The following is a 15,625-nucleotide window of genomic DNA, read 5'->3' as shown; positions in this document are numbered from 1 at the left end:
GCGTTAGTGTTCTTGTGTGTATCTGTAGTTGCACTGTTACAGGTAGTGTCATTTATTTTCTCCCTTCTGCTTAGGCTTCCCAACCCCCCTGCCCTGCCGGGGGACCCCTGAATTAGCAGCCTAATCCCCCGCTCTCTAAAAATCTGATAGTGGGGTTGGGGGGGTGGAACGGCGCAGTGTCTCTTTCCCTGCCTGGCTTCAGGCTTCTCCTTTCCTCCGAGTCACAAAGACCTGCCCACCGCCAGCCTGCTATTCGCTCCAGTCCGGCCTCCCTTCATGAGGTGCATGCTGGGACTTGTAGTCCTTGCATCCTCTCCGGCTGCTGGGTGGCGTCTCCTCGGGGAGTCTGGACCATGGGCGTTTCTACCTCTGGAGGCTTCAGTTGCTGATTGAAAGGCTTCCTCTTGGGATGGTGTGTCTGTGTTACTTTGAAGAAGTTGGCAGCATCCCCTTCAGAGTCACCAGAAATGGGGGGGGGACACGTCTGCTGAGCATTATTCTCTATCTGGAGATTGATTCTCATAGGGTATAATGGGGAATTGATCTGGAGGTTTCAGGGGCTCTGGGGGAGCTGTTTTTTGAGGTAGAGGCACCAAATTTTCAGTATAGTATCTAGTGACTCTCCCCAAAGTATCTCCCAAGTTTCAAAACGATTGGACCAGGGGGTCCCATTCTATGAGCCCCAAAAGAAGCTGCCCCTATCCTTCATTATTTCCTATGGAAGGAAGACATATAAAAAGGTGTGCAGTTCCTTTAAATGTGATGGCCAGAACTCCCTTGGAGTTCAATTATGCTTGTCACACCCTTATTCCTGGCTCGGCCCTGATGTCTCCTGGCTCCACCCCCAAAAGTCTCCTGGCTCCACCCCCAAAGTCCCCAGATATTTCTTGAATTGGACTTGCCAACCCTACTTCTGCTGCCTCCTGACCTTCACGTTTGGATATTCCCACTGATTCCTCGTCTTCCCTTTCAAAAGAAGGATTTCTATTTTGTTACACTTTGATTACTTTTTGTAGGTTTCCAGGGCTTTTTTTTTTTTTTTGTAGCAGGAACACCTTTGCATATTAGGCCACACGCCCTTGAGGTAGCCAATCCTCCAAGAGTTTACAGGGCTCTTATGACAAGGCCTACTGTAAACTCTTGGAGGATTGGCTACATCAGGGGGGTGTGGCCTAATAGGCAAAGGAGCTCCTACTACAAAAAAAGCGTTGCAGGTTTCTACACCTGAGTGCACCCTTTTGTAACTTAGAATCATAGAGTTGGAAGGGACCTCCAGGGCCATCTAGTCCAACCCCCTGACAATGCAGGAAACCCACAAACACCTCCCCCTAAATTCACAGGATCTTCATCACTGTCAGACGGCCATCTAGCCTTTGTTTAAAAACCTCCAAGGAAGGAGAGCCCACCACCTCCCGAGGAAGCCTGTTCCACTGAGGAATCGCTCTAACGGTCAGGAAGTTCCTCCTAATGTTGAGCCAGAAACTCTTTTGATTGAATTTCAACCCATTGGTTTTGGTCCTACCTTCCAAGGCTGCAGAAAACAATTCCACACCATCCTCTATATGACAGCCTTTCAAGTACTTGAAGATGGTGATCCTATCACCTCTCAGCCGCCTCCTCTCCAGGCTAAACATCCTTGTCTCCTTCAACCTTTCCTCATAGGACTTGGTCTCTAGACCCCTCACCATCTTCGTCGCCCTCCTCTGGACCCGTTCCAGCTTGTCTATATCCTTCTTAAAATGTGGTGCCCAAAACTGAACACAAGACTCCAAGTGAGGCCTTACCAGAGCAGAGTAAAGCGATACCATCACATCACATGATCTGAACACTAGACTTCTGTTGATACAGCCCAAAATTGCATTTGCCTTTTTAGCCACCGCATCACACTGTTGACTCAACTTCATCTCTTGCATTATAGTATATAATGAGGTTACATACTATAAGGTGGGGCTCTAGCAGGAAAGTTTGGGGAGATACTGCATGCCTCAACTTTTTTTGGTAGCAGGGACTCCTTTGCATATTTGGCCACTGTGAGGAAAAACCCCCTACTTTTCCTAATATGTGCACATCATGATCACCAACATGGTTGCCAGGGCGCCTGGAGAAGTAAGCTTGCATCCGCCTGGCCAGTGAATGCGAGTGATGCTACCCAGGAACTACATAAGACTCCAGTGTACCTATTAACAAGTACATGAGCGCTTGAGTCAGGCACAGAGTGTCTGCAGCCGCGCTCTAACCTGTCCCCGCCATCACGTGGAACCCGCCATGGCAAGGAGGAGGCTACGCCGCCACGGAGCTGTCCAGGCGAACGGTGTGAAGCGTTAAGCATGGAAACCACTGTGTTTTGCTTACACCACATGTAGCCATCTTCCTGCCTGGTTGGGCTTCATTCCTTCTATGTGGGAACCTCACGTACACACCTTGAGTCATTCCTAGCCCGCAAGCAACCCACTTAGTTTATGAATGGATTAATGGCTCCACTATTAATCCTGATTGCCCAGTGGTTTCCTAAACAACTGTCTTCACCCCGGAGAGTTGAGAAAGAGGAAGAATCTCTCCTGATACCATCAAGCCTTTTTGTCTACACCGGAATACCTAGGTGCATATCTGACTCTCTATTGTCCCTTTCCCAGTTAATCCCATCTCCTCCCAATCACCCAGTCATTCCCACCTTGATACCTACGGAGCCGCCCCAGGCCCTGTCGCAACCTGGAAGTTTCCAGGATGCCCAGGATGAAGGTGATGTTCATTGGTTGAAGTACACACCCAATCAGGTGTCGCCATTGACCCACCATTGGTCCAGCCGAAGTCCAGCCTTCTTGGTCATCAGCAGAACCTCCCATTACCACCCCCAGTCACCTCCCATCCCCTCAGGACTAAGGTGACTCTATATAACCTGTGGACTAGCTACCCACAGGTGTGCCTTCTACTCAGTAAACCCCCATTCCCGCTGGGTAGTAACACCCCCGATTCCTGATCAGTTTCGGGACCTTTCCCCCATTTCCTCATTCGTCGCCATCGGAGCCTTCCATTGGAGTCTGCGAGAGGTAGTATTGCCCTGTATGTCCATTCCTTTATGTTCCCCTATCGATCTCTCTATTTTTCCTAGACCTGTATGAATGTGTGATTGATTTTGTACCTTGTGTGAACGAACTATTGTTTCAAATAAACCACAATTGATTTTATCAAATTAGAGTTCTTTATTGAGCATTGACTCTCTGATCGGTTGAGCCTCGTATACATAGATAAAAGATTCCGTTTAGGGGCTAGCTGTCTCTCACTCTAATTCCCCAACTTTATTTTGAGAGCAGTTTCCCTAACAGAAATTGGTGGAGAATGCGGGCATTATCCTGTTTGTATGAACGCACGCGAGTCGACACGCGTGTCTTCATACAGACAGACGTAAGGTTGCACCGTTCAGAAAATCGTGCTAGTGAGGCTATTGCGTGAGTGATTGAGTGAATGAGTTCTGTGTGAACGGCTCTAGCGAGCATTTCTATAATTTGTGGGTCGGGCTGCTCCCCTTTCTATCATTCAGCGTTGGACTTCTCAGCCGCCCCGAGGAGGCCAGACACCTCGCAAGAGGACTGAGCCCGATCGAACGCAAGGGGGAAGTCCCGTGAAGTCCGGCCGCCGTCCCGAGGCCTTCTGAACGCGTCTATCGTGGGAGGGAATGTCAGGACAGGCTAGGATTGTTTAAGATCTGGATAGAGCACCCTTCCCTTCTCCCTTTTCTTTAGAGCTTAGTGCACACACGCACACACACTACATACACACTCAGACACCTACACACACACCCAAGTCCTTACACGAGTCTAGGCCAAGGCTAGTCTAAGGCACCCGACAGTCAAGAAGGCAAGCGGGTCACAGGACCGTTGCAATCTGACTGCTGGGCAACTTTTATTTTGTTTTTGTTTGCCCGGAGACGCGATCGTTGGGTCGGCCCGTGGCTTCCTTTTCACCCGAGACGCGATCGTTGGGTCGGCTCGTGGATTTTCCCTCTGGCTGAGACGCAATCATAGGATTGGCTCATTGCCTAAAACTCTGCCCGGTGACGCGATCGTTGGGTCGGCCCGTGGCTTCCTTTTCACCCGAGACGCGATCGTTGGGTCGGCTCGTGGATTTTCCCTTTGGCTGAGACGCAATCATAGGATTGGCTCATTGCCTAAAACTCTGCCCGGTGACGCGATCGTTGGGTCGGCCCGTGGCTCCCTTCTTCACCCGAGACGCGATCGTTGGGTCGGCTCGTGGATTTCCCCTGGTGGCCGAGACGCAATCATAGGATTGGCTCGTTGCCTACAACTTTGCCCGGAGACGCGATCGTTGGGTCGGCCCGTGGCTCCCTTTTTCACCCGAGACGCGATCGTTGGGTCGGCTCGGTGCCCCGTAACTTTAGCTGAAACACCACTGGAGGTTGACAGTAGACAAGAAAAAAAAAATAAACTAAAGTAAAACTCACCCCCACGCTAAAATGGAGATTTTCGCCAAAAAGGAGGAAGTCCCCAAGTTGGAAAAATGGTTGTTAAAGAAAGGGGACAACCCTTGGCAAAAGGGAATCTTTGACCAAGGCCCTGATCCCCTCCAGTCCTTTAGGGACATATTTGAGGAAAATTGCAACAACAAAACAATTAGCACTGGCAAAAGAGACCTTTTTGCCACGTGGGGTTTGTTTGAAGCCCTGCGGGATAGCTCAGCCCTGGTTAAACAACTTAGGGAGCAGCTTACGCAGAGAGATCAGGAAGTGAAACAGCACGAAGTGCAGGCAGAGAAGAAAGAACAAGAATTAGAGACAATTCTTAAGAAACACGCAGAGGTGCTGGAGAGGGAATTCCAGAGGCAGACTGCTGAAAGGGAATCCATACTCCAAAACCATGCGGCGGTGATGGAGCGGGAGTTCCAGAGGCAGACGGCAGAAAGGGAATTCCTGCTCCAGAGCCATGCGGCGGCGCTGGAGCAGGAATCCCAAAAACATACTGCCGAAAGGGAATCCATACTCCAGAACCATGCGGCGGTGCTGGAGAGGGAGTTCCAAAGGCAAACGGCAGAAAGGGAATTCCTACTCCAGAACCACGCAGAAAAATTGGAACAAGTGCAGCAGGATCACGAAATTGAAAAGGCAGAGCTCCATAGGAGACACGCTGCAGAAATAGACAGGATAGCGCAGGAGAATAATACCTTGGATCTTGACTGGCAACAGGCGAGTCGGACCGTAGAGGAGATTAAGGCTGAGAAACTCACCCTAGCCATAGCATATCAAGAGACAGTAACAGCTCTAAAGAAAGCCCAAACGCAAATAAAAGCATTGAGCAAGGAGCTGGAGCAAACTAAAAACCGGAATGACAAACTGCAACATGCCGTTGAGATAGCCACAGAAACGGTGAAGAGAACCAAAGAGGCAGCTAATCATGAGGCGTGTAAAAAAGAAATTGCCTCATTGCAGCAGAAGTTAGACCGTAAAAATGCTCTTATAGCAACGGTCTCCCCATCCACCTTCTATGCTTTTTCGGACGAGGAAAGTGAGGATGAGGGAGAAATACAACCAGTTTCCCGGGTTTCGGAGCCATGGGGGATTACCCCCGCCCCAATATACCCGGTGGTCACCCGACAAACCACCACTAAACAAGGGGGCGACACAGAAACTGTACAAATAACTAAGGAAGTTCAAGATTGGAAGATCGAGAACGTTAAAATGGCTTTTCAAATCCTCGGTCCATATAATAAAGAGACATCGGTACAATGGATGATGCAACTGAAACGGGAATACCCGGACATCACCATCAAGGAATTAAATCAGGTTCTGCGATTGGCCGCAGCGGGCCCAAATGCAGAAAAAGTAAGGGCCCAATTGGTGATCCCATACCCAGATACACTCACCACCCGGGAATGGATAGCTGAAATATTAGCAGTCACCTGGGAGGAAGAGAGCATTAAATATGTTTACAACCAGCTTGTACAGGGTCCGGATGAGGACCCCCTAATTTATCTATCAAAAAAACAGTTCCTAGCCGTAATTGCAGATGTAGTCATAGTAGATGAGGGAAAACCGCCCGATTATAATGACGAGGATTTTGTCCTTGATGTCATCCAAGGTCTTAATAGGACCACCAGACAGATGTTAGGACCCACCCATGCACACAACCCCGAGTGGGATCTCCTTCATTCTAACCTCAAGAATATCAGTAGATATATAGGTAAATATGGGCCTGATAAAAGGGGTAACAAGAAGGACCGCGCTAAGGAAGCCGTTAACACGGTTACTTATGCCAACAATGGGCCTCACTCTCAGTACCAGAAGAGGGAAGTTAATCCGGACCCCTATAACCCATCGCAGCCTCCAGTCAATCCTCCAACAGGACAAAATAAGCACACCCAAGGGCGGAACAACGGGAAACCGGCCAGGCAGAAGCCAGGAGCGGGGGGGGGAAACCCTAACTATCAACCAAGAGTCCCCCCTCCACCAGTGCAACCCACGGCCCCTTTTCCTCCTCCCGCAGTGCAACCGCACCCGGCCCCACAGCCTAACACAATGACGGGCCCTTATGGGGAGGCATATCAAGATTTACAGAATCAGAGTCGAGGGTACAAGCCTTCCTTTAACGGAAAGACCGAGCGGACTCGTTTTTGGAATTCGCTATCGCCCGTAGAACAGACTCAGCGGAAAGCGCTCTGGAACTTTTTACTCCGTGCAGGGTGCGATATGACCAACATGGATCTAGCACCCACTGCACTTTTGATGGAAAGGCAACAACAAGTGATACAGGGGTGGGGAAACCAGCAGCCGTCTGCTCCCCCACCTCCGCCAACCCAATCTCATTTTGCGGCACCTCAAGGGTATGCACCGCCCGTAGCTGCAGTAGTTCAACATCCGCCCCCTCCAATGCACCCCACTGTTCAGCTATATCCGGCTCCGATAGCCGCGGTCCAGCAGCAAACGGTCGTTAACAGTCCGGAATACGAGGAACAGGGTCTGTGCTAGGGGTGCCCGGGGCCCACTGATCTCCCCGAAGGAGTAGTGGCTAGACTTAAGCCAGACACTTGGGGGAGACCAATGGTAAAGGCAGGCATTGGGGCCCCAGGGAACATTAAACCTGCCACTCTACTAGTAGACACAGGAGCATCGATTAGTGTGCTCCATCCAACGCTAGTTACTCAAGGAACCCAGACAGATAACACTCTGGAACTGGCTGGGTATGCGGGAGGAAGCCATCTCTCCCACATCTGGAAAAAGATTCCAATCACAGTAGGGAGACTCAAAGCCACCATGAGAGCCTGTAATAATGCAGGAGAAGACGATGGGATGATTGGGGCTCCCTTCTTAAAGAAAAACCATTTAACGGTAGATTTAGCCAACGGACTCCTGTGGCACATCCCGGGAGGCCCGGACTTTATTAATGCTATACACCGATGTGCAGCTTTAAAGGCTCCCTTCCCTGTGTATTCAGTAACGGGAGATCTATGGACCCTAAAGTTTCCCGGGGTATGGATTACTGACAAGGCGGAGTGTGGGACTGTGAGAAACGCTTGTGTTCTCATAGAAGGTAAAGATCCTCCTCCCCAGCGTCAGTACAAATACCCCGCGGAAGCGGAAACAGGGATAGGAAAAACAATTGAGGGTCTGTTGAAGTGGGACGTCATCCTCCCAATGCAGTCCATCTGCAATGCCCCCTTGTGGCCGGTCTTAAAGGCAGATGGAGTAACTTGGAGGATGACAGTGGATTTCAGAGCCCTCAATGCAGTGACTCCCCCGGTGGCCCCGGTGGTCGCCAAGTACAACGAGATAGTGGCAGCCATTGCAGCGGGATCTAAATTTTACAGCGTGGTGGACTTGGCCAACGCGTTCCACTCGATCCGCCTGCACGAATCTTGTTGGTATAAATTTGCATTTACCTTCCGCGGCCAACAATACGTGTTCAAGCGGACACCGCAGGGCTTCCATTCTAGCCCAAGCATTTGTCACGCGCATGTTGTACAGATGTGGGACCGACTGCTGCCCGGATCAAAGGATTGCGTGCTCAGTTATGTAGATGACGTGCTGATCCACGCAGAGACAGAGGAGAAGGTCCGGGAGGTCACGGAGGAGGTCCTCAACCTCATCCAAGAAACGGGCTTCAGAGCAAGCAGGGAGAAAGCCCAGCTAGTAAAGACCGAGGTGAAGTACCTCGGCATCACACTAGGAGCAGAAGGGAGAACACCGGACTCACAGAGAGTGGAAGTGATTTCCAAACTCCCTGCCCCCACAGACCCCCACTCACTAAGAGCTTTGTTAGGCACCTTTAACTTTTCCCGGGATTTCATCGAGATGTTCTCCGAGAAAGCCCGACCTCTTTATGAGCTCCTGAAGAAGGATGTGCAGTGGTATTGGGGACCGGAACAGCAAAAGGCTTTTGCAGAGCTCAAAAATGACCTCGCAAAGGCTCCGGCGCTTGCCCATCCCGATGTTACCCAGCCGTTTTTCATTCAGCTGGCTATCTCGGAGCACAGTCTGGGGGCTACTCTGATCCAGAGACGAGCGGGATCGCAGAGGGTGGTGGCTTACGCCTCCAGGAACCTTACTTCCGTGGAGGAAAAATTCTCCCCCTGCGAGAAGGTCTGCCTCGCTCTGGTTTGGAGTTTAACCCATTGGGAGTTTATAATAGGAGGAGCAAGGGTGGTAGTTCAAACCACTCATTCCCCTCTTAAGTATATTCTCTCCGGGAAAGTTAAAGATGGGCAAGTTTCGAACCAAAGGATCGCCCAATGGACGCTGGCGTTAACTAATAGAGGGGTCGATTTCCAGAAGGAACAAAAGGAACCGCCCTCGCCCTATGGCCTTGTAGTTGAAGGGGAAGAGCATGAGTGTCCGCTGCCAGTGGTACAACATATACCCTGGCCAGTTAATGGAGGAATAACCCTAGCGGAAGCCCGACAACAAGAGCTTGTTTGTTGGTTTTGCGATGGGTCTTCTTTCCATGTAAATGGCTCAGCTCGAACCGGCTACGGCGCCATTAGAGTGCAGGATTCCCTAGTCCTTAAAGGAACCGTCCGCCCTCATTCTAGCCAAGCCGCAGAAGTGGAAGCAGTGCTAGCAATCCTCCAGTTCGAGCCTTTGGATGTTCCTCTAGCCATTTTTACAGATTCTCATTGGACGGTGCAGGCGATCACGGCCTGGCTGCCCATTTGGAAGAAGCAGAATTGGCAGAATAGCGAGGGGAAAACAGTCGCGCATTCTCAGAAATGGCTGCAAATAGCGGAGAGAATAGAGGCGCGAACCGACTCCACCTACGTGACTCATGTTAAGGGACATCAGAGACAATATACAGAGGAAGGGATGTGGAACAATAGAGTAGACGCTATTGCCAAAGAAGCTGCATTCGCAGACAGCAATCCTTTCCGCTCACCCCCCACCTTTCCCTTACACCCGGTTACCACCCGGAACCAGAGCAAAGGGAGGGAAATCCTAATGGATCTGGGCGAGCTCCAGACAGACGACCCAGAGATCCTGGAGCTTGCCAAAGCCCAAAAGGATGAAACGGGGAAATATACCATCATTCAGAAAGAGGGCATTTACTGGGCAGTAGATAGTCAGGGGGAGCAACACTGGATTGTACCCCTGCAGGTCAGAGGGGATTTAATCAAGTTTGTGCACGAGCAGGGACACCGCGGTGCAAATCTAACTTTGGAGCGGGTAAAGGAGACGGGCTGGTGGCCGGGCATGCGCCAGGAAGTAGCACAGTGGGTCAATAATTGCCTTGCGTGCGCTATGGTTAATGCCGACACATCAGGACCCAAAGCTCCCATCCAGCACCAAAGAATAGAGGGACCCTGGGCTCGTATACAAATCGATTTTATCGGCCCCCTTCCCCGCACAGCAAGAGGGAATCGATACTGCCTCACGGTGATCGATCCCTTCAGCAAATGGGTGGAGGCCTTCCCGTGTAAATATAATACTGCCGCTACTACTGCTAAAATTCTATTTAACCACCTATGGACGAGGTGGGGAATCCCGAGGGTCATGGACTCGGATTTGGGGTCACACTTCATCGGGGAGGTCACGAAGGAATTATGCAAAGCCTTGGGGGTGGAACAGCGGTTTCACATTGCCGGGCACCCCCAAGCCTCAGGGGCAATTGAGAGGACGAACCGGACTATCAAGGAAGCCCTACGGAAAGTAGTGAAGTCCACAGGCAGGGATTGGGATGAAAAGTTACCCATTATCCTGATGGCACTGAGGGGTACTACTGCAGTTCATGGTCACACACCGCATATGGTCATGACAGGAAGGAAAATGGTGTTGCCAGAAGCCTTCTGGCTCAAAACACAACTTCCATCTGACTGGATGCCGGTGGTTGTGAATGACGCATGGGTGCAATCGCTAGTCACGGAGGTCCACAATATTCACCTGGAGGTAGCTAAACAACTAGGAAAAACACAGCAAGCGATGGATCAGAGATTAGGATGGGTTAAAAACCCTCGAGTGTGGGATCCAGGCCAGCTAGTGCTATATAGGAGATTCTCGCAAAACGAGCACTCCTTGGAAGCCAAATGGTTAGGTCCCGTCCCGATAACACTGAGGATCAGCCCAGCAGTCTACCAAGTAGAAATTCAGAAAAAGAACGGGGAGACCTGGCGAAAGTACTTCCACTGTTCCCAACTCAAGGAATGGAAGGGGACTGCGCCAGCTAACCCTAATCAGATTCAGCAACCTGAAGAGGCGCCGCCGCAGAGAAGAGCTGAAATCCGACAAATCTCTGTCATGCCCTGCCCTGAACCGGTGGATTTTCCCTTAAGTGATACTTTCCTCACCCTTGGTGTAACTTGAACAAGTCCAAGTACAAAGATTCCTGAGACAGACCTGTCCACAGTAATCTAGGGGGGGGGGGGGGTGCAGGAGAAAAGAACTCAGAACACAAACATGTAATTTTACAGCAAGTTTTTTTTCCTCTTCTTTTCTTCTCTCTTGCGAACATTACTCCTTCCCTTTCCCCCTATTCCCCAACCTTGCCTTAGTACTTTGACTCCTTCAAGCTTATAGAAATAGCAAGAAGGGTCTACAGCGCAATCTTATCTTTTATTTTCAGGTACACAATATGGATTACCAGAATGTGAAGGTGAGATTTGTGAGAACAATGATGTATGCAATGTATTTAATGTTGATGCTAATGCAGGAGGAATGTACAGCTGATAGAGCAGTATTGCCCACTATAGTCCCATTCTCTCATTGGAGATGTAAGACAAGCCTATATCCCAAGGAAATCATGCTGTGCAAAGTCATAAAGTCTAATTATGGGGAAAATGACAGCAGACTCCCCAGAAGCAGCTATGACTTTCGCAGCTGTGATGAAGAGTGGGTCAGACCACCTAATATGATTCTGTTATGTGCTGGGACCAGAATGTTAACGCAGGAACTGTACTGTTTTTCTCATGAGGACACCATGAGACCTCTAGTGCCAATGCATTGTGTTTATGTCCCAAAGGGCCCACGGAGATTAACAACAACTCCCACAATAACTTCTAGCGCTACTCCAGCCTCTAAAGGGTTTACTGAGGACATGGGGCCATGCTGCGAAATTGCAATCGTGTCGACCGCAGTGTGGAGCGCAAAGAATCCTTTCAAATTTATATTATCAATTGGCTCTAGGATAGAAAAGCCGCTTGCGTTCTCAATACAGACACCTAGTGGAGAGACGCATCACTACCAGCTAACTGCATGGTCGAATAAAAATTGGATTGTTACTGATTCGGAGTTAGGAATACAGGGACCTCCTGACTGGTTTATAGTAATAGACCCTCTATGCCAGCGGGAGTCTGCGATGGGAATGAAATTCACCAAATTGGGCACCTTCAACACAGAGCTTCCATCGGAGGAAGGAAACTACACCCTCACAATAGGGAATTTTACCCAGCTCCAATTCAACCCTCTCATTCCAGACGCTGAGAGCACATTAAGTGCCAACTCTCACATAATTGGCTCCCATGTGATTAAGCGGGATATTAGGGAACAAGTTTTAATTCGGCCACAGATGGTATTAAAGGAAATCAGGGTCAGCCTGACGGGATTAAATACCATCGAAAAATTGCCACAATGTGCTCCCTACTTGGAACCCAGCAAAAAGGGTTGGGAGGCTTGGCTGCAGTTATGGGTGGGGAACACGCCTCGCAGATTGAAACGATCTGTAGGAGACTGGGTTGCACCAGTTGCTGGAGGAGTAGCGGTTTTAGATTCTATAAATATAGAAACCCTTGCAAATAAATTTGCCTACGCTACCTCCTATATCTCCCAGCTGGGAAAACCCATTAATGACTCTTTCCACACCATCTCTGAAGTCCAGCATTCCATCAGCTCCATTTTAGTAAATTGGGAAAACCAAATTGAAAGAGATTTTGCCTTGCTGCTGAGAGGCACTCAATCACTACAATTGAATATTTCTTTAGCGCTGGCATGCACCCAGGCTCAAGCTATGAATTTAGCAGTAACCATGGGCATGATCAGGCAAGCCACGGAGGGAAATATCCCCCTGGAAATCAAGCAGTTAATTAAGCCAGAAATTCCCACCCCGCAATTGGAATTGGAAGCCTGGTGGACTCTGGTGAATACCTCTTTCTCAGTGGACAGGCAGGAATTGAGACTTCTCATCCTGATGCCCACTGCACAAAGGTTCTTTTATGTACACCCCGTTGTGCCACTAGGGCTGCAAGTGGGACCAACCGAAGTTCTGTATTCCTTGGACTCAGACAAATGGGCCAGGAATGAAAACGGAAGTTGGGAAGCTGTGGGTCTACAGGCATGTGTACACAAAGACAACTTGGGATTTATCTGTGATGAGCAGACTCTACAAACTCACCACCCCTGCGTGAACCCCTTAAGGGACTCCCCTCAAGAATGCAAATATGCGCTTAGGCAAGAGAACGCCTCCGCTTTTGTGTACTTGGGAAGAGGGTGTGCTTGCGTGAGAACGTATTGTGAGTACCTCATCATAAATACTTTCCACATCCAACCCATGCTCCCAGATGTAAACAGATGCTTCTGTAACTTATCTTCCATTGTGGGATGCGATATAGAATTCACAGTCCCCATATGGACTAGGGAAGAAATCCTGCTGGCCCCGAGTCTGTTCAAATTCATCCAGCCAGTTTTTCTGGGCATGGGGCTGCGGGCGATTAGATCCCTGCTGTCCCATCCCCTTTTAAAACAGACCTTGCAGGAAATTAAGAGGAGCGGAGACACAGCGTCCATGGTGGTTAAACATGATGGACAGGAAATCTCCGGGCTACTGACACAGATCAAGGACACGGGAAAGCATTCGTTCCTTGACGCGCTCCTTGGCTGGAGCCCTACTGGGTCAGCGATCCTTAACGTAGCCCTGCACCCTATTGTAGTCATTTTGGTCTTCCAGATTATACTCTGCATTGCAATAATTGTCTTGGGGTGCTGGCTGAGAAAGCAGCTCAAGAAGGTGGACGAGCTCCAAACCATGTGGAGATATCGTCCCCTCGTCATAGAAAAGCCCTAAGTACCACCTTGAATCCCTTCCCCACTTGTGCGAGGGGGGGGGGGGAGGCTCCCTTTCTTCATTCCTTTTCCAAGATCTTTCTTTTACTTGTAAGGGAGGGCTGTATAGCCCAAGGGAAAGGGAGAGGGGAGAAAGGCGACGAAACCGAACCGTGGAGGGAGGACCAACAGTGGCAAGGTAGAGCTTGCAAGGGCTGCCACCCGAGGGTTCAGAAGTATTCATCGGAAGACTCCCATCGGGTGCGTGCCCTGCTTTGCCACTTCAGGCTCCCATCTGAACCGGATCGCGCCAGGCGCGTCAGTTCGACAGGCCCACTGGGACCCCCGGTTTTGCAGCCCCACATGTTTAACAACAGCGGGGACCGGTCGGGTCACAGGCTAAAGCCGTCGGATCATCCCCCTCTGATGCCTCGATTCCACCAAGTAGCTAAAGGGTCACAACGAGTCAAATCAAAGCTCGGCCCAATATATATTTTAAATCCCTACACCCTGTGTATAGGTTTGGAAAACTTCCCCCTCCTTGCTCACCCCTGAACAAGGCTTTAAGGGTAAAGACCCCACTGCCCCGTCGCTCCCAGATCACCCTGTATTTGGGGCATTTGCATAAATCTCTTCGGCACATGCTCCAACTTTCGGGATGGGAAACAGAAGGACGATGGGAAGTGTAGTCCCCACAGCCCGCTTTTACATTATGCATGTCAGTATCTTTCAGCCCCTCGCTCTGTTCCTATGGGGAGTTCTATCTTTTACCAAGTAAAGGGTGGGCTCGTTGGCCCAGGAGGAAGGGGTGAGAGGAAGCCCAAATTGAGCAGAACAAACTCAGGGCATTCTTGCAAGTGTTGGATCGCTTCTTGATGGTCTAGATAACAGTCCCACCAAGTGATCCATCACTACAAGGCCCAAAGTGACTCTGGGACAGAACCTGTTCTGACCCAGAGAGACTCCCAGCAGTCCAGTGTTTGAGCTCTGTGACTCTTCCGGCACTCCGTGATCCTGAAGGAACACAGGGAACGGAGAGGGGAAGAAGTTGCAGACGCTCAAAGCATCAGGAACCTGGCGCAGCCTCTGTTCTGACCCATTGGGACGCCTGAGCGTGCAGCCCTTACCCACATAACTGTGGAAGGGACTCAGGCTGTGCATGGGCACCCGAACCGAGGAGCTTAGGAAAGGCCACCTCCCCCGGGCACCCTAGGTCCGCCAGCTACCTTTTAGATTAAAAAGGCAACGCGGGCGAAGAGCAATCTTGGAGCCAATACACTTAAACTATGGTCCATTCACAAGCCACTATTCCCACAAGGAGCGGACCGAACCCAGGTCCATACATTTGATAAATGTTTTATAATATCCTATTCCCAACATGCCTTAGGCTTAGTTCATCTGCATAAACACACCATGCGCATGCACTAACCCAAAGTGCAGGATTGGAGACATCTGGGACTTAGAGTTCTAACCCCCCCCATGGGGTAATGAATTATTGCTATTAAGATTTGTCTATCTTTTACCAGAGAAGGTTGGGCCGCCGAAGCAGCCCGAGGGTTAAAAGAGGGCAGGCACTGACACTTGCCCTCCGGAGCGCGGAGCTCCAGCTAAAAGTTCCGCCCACCTAAGGGTCTCAGGGGGCCAGAACAGACTCTGCACCAGGTGCCATACTTGCAGGGGCACCCTGAGTTTGTAAAGGCGCACACGAGACCAGGCAGAATGCTTGAACTCGGCCCCCACCGGGAACGCCAAACACACCGAAGCACCTTCAAGTCACGGTGACTCTGGCTTTCCCCCACCAGAAAGGAGTGCCCAATAATAGGAATACCGCTGAAATTAAACCTCAGACCTTTTGGGGTGATTTTGAATAAAGGGGGAGCCCCACAATGGCCCCAGGGACCCATTTCAAGGCAAAAGAGTATTTGCATATGTGCCTCCCACTTGGTTTGCTTAATGAACTGAATATCCTCTTTGCCCGACGCCTCTGTGAACCGCCCTGTCTGCCAGTAGAAGGCAGCGCTCAGCGGAAGACATGACGTGTCAGTCTACCCGTTGTCATCTCCCGGGCGGGAGAAGGGACGGAAGATGGGATTTTGGCCGACCAGCCATGTTTATATGTATGTTTGTAAGATGTTATGAATCTATTTTTGACCAAAA

This window comes from Heteronotia binoei, chromosome 1 (assembly GCF_032191835.1).
Source record: "Heteronotia binoei isolate CCM8104 ecotype False Entrance Well chromosome 1, APGP_CSIRO_Hbin_v1, whole genome shotgun sequence".
Lineage (NCBI taxonomy): Eukaryota > Metazoa > Chordata > Lepidosauria > Squamata > Gekkonidae > Heteronotia > Heteronotia binoei.
The sequence above is the reverse complement of the archived record's forward strand: the minus strand, read 5'-3'. Positions refer to the sequence as shown.